Raw genomic sequence first — 1,548 nt, forward strand, 5'->3', positions numbered from 1 at the left:
TTCCAGTTGTTTTTCCTGTGCTTTAAATATATTTAAGGTAAGATTCCTAAAAATTACAAACTATTCCCTTAAACTTCTTGCATTAATAAAACATTAAAATTATAAACTTTATTTTTTAGATAAAGTGGATTTAAACTTTTTCCATTAGAAGAGAATCTTTAAAATATTTAGAAAAGTTTCACCAATATTCTGGAAATCACTATAAAAACTATTCTATGGATATGGATGTGAAGAAATTCTAAGGTAAGATATTTCTTTTTTATAATGATGCTAAAATATGACTTTAGTTTACTTGAAAGGTGAAATATTGGTTGACAACTGCTTTGAAGTTTAAAGTATGAGGCTTAAATTAATTGTGTATTTTTTTGTATTTACCCTGCACATTAGTCTTAGTTAAGAAAAATTATACACAACTCTGACATTTCAATAATCTTAAATAAGGTAAATTAATTTATTTTAAGAATTTTTACTTTATATCAGTACATTGAACTTTTAGAAAGGAAGTATTATAGATTTTTTTCCCCATGGAAAGTGAAATATATCTTAAATTATAAATACTGATAAGCAAAGCAAATTTTAGAAAAAGAAACCCAGGGGCACCTGGGTTGCTCAGTTGTTTAAGTGACTCTTGATTTGAGCTCAGGTCAAGATCTTGTGGTTGTTGTATTTAACCCCATGTTGGACTCTGTGTGGAGCTGAGTGTGGAGCCTGCTTAAGATTCTCTCTCTGTCCCCTCTCCCCTGCTTGCACTGTATCTCTAAAATAAAAATTTTTTAAAAATTAAAAAATTCAGGAAAGAAACACAATATGGAATATATCAGTTACAGAAGGCCTCTAGAATTTTCAAAAATTATCACATTCAAAAACATTCAGGCATTACTAGTCACGATTTCATTTACACTGTATGATCTGTTGGCTATTTGTTAAAAATTATGGTATGGTTCAGAGTGTTCCACTCTGGTCACATAAGAAATGTTTTACAAAGAATGCTAAGTCAGCATTTTAATAGTTCTTAGTAATGTTAATGCCTGGCAGCAACACCTTGGGAAACAGCAACATATGTACATACATTTTAAAAGAGCAAATTCAAGTGTTACAGCTCTTTTAGAATTTGTCTAGCAGGTTTTCCGGTCTTTACCAGAAGACCCCCTCCAAAAATAAATAAATAAATAAATAAAATAAAAGAGCAAATTCAGGTCCATCTGTGGAGTTCAGTGACAGTTTCCTTAGTTTATTACCAAGTCACAGGTGTATCATTTTTAATTTGTTTGGTGGAAAATAAAGGTTAGCTATTTAAAACTTAGAAAACTACCTTATGACCCTTAAAATCTCCTCGTTTTTCTTTTGGAACCCATTAAGAAACTTCCAGAAAGCAACTTAAGAAGAGCCATGAACAAGGCCAGTTAGGTACTGTGACTTTATTCCTTAAGAAGTAGTTTGAGTGATGTTTCTGGTTTAGATTCTTACAGACATATAATTACAGTGTGGAGGTTCCTCAAAAAAATTAAAAATAGAACCACTCTATGATGTAGCAATTGCACAACTAGG

General features: G+C 30.7%; 1 non-coding gene across 1 annotated transcript; it reads left to right on the plus strand.

The window, feature by feature from the left end:
- Positions 1-1,088: 1,088 nt before the first annotated feature.
- On the plus strand, positions 1,089-1,150 carry LOC112861864 (U7 small nuclear RNA). Its single transcript, XR_003223740.1, has one exon. It is a non-coding gene; the product is annotated as a U7 small nuclear RNA (small nuclear RNA).
- Positions 1,151-1,548: the final 398 nt, after the last annotated feature.

This window comes from Puma concolor, chromosome A1 (assembly GCF_028749965.1).
Source record: "Puma concolor isolate L17-30 chromosome A1, mPumCon1.1.hap2, whole genome shotgun sequence".
Taxonomy (NCBI): Eukaryota; Metazoa; Chordata; class Mammalia; order Carnivora; family Felidae; genus Puma; species Puma concolor.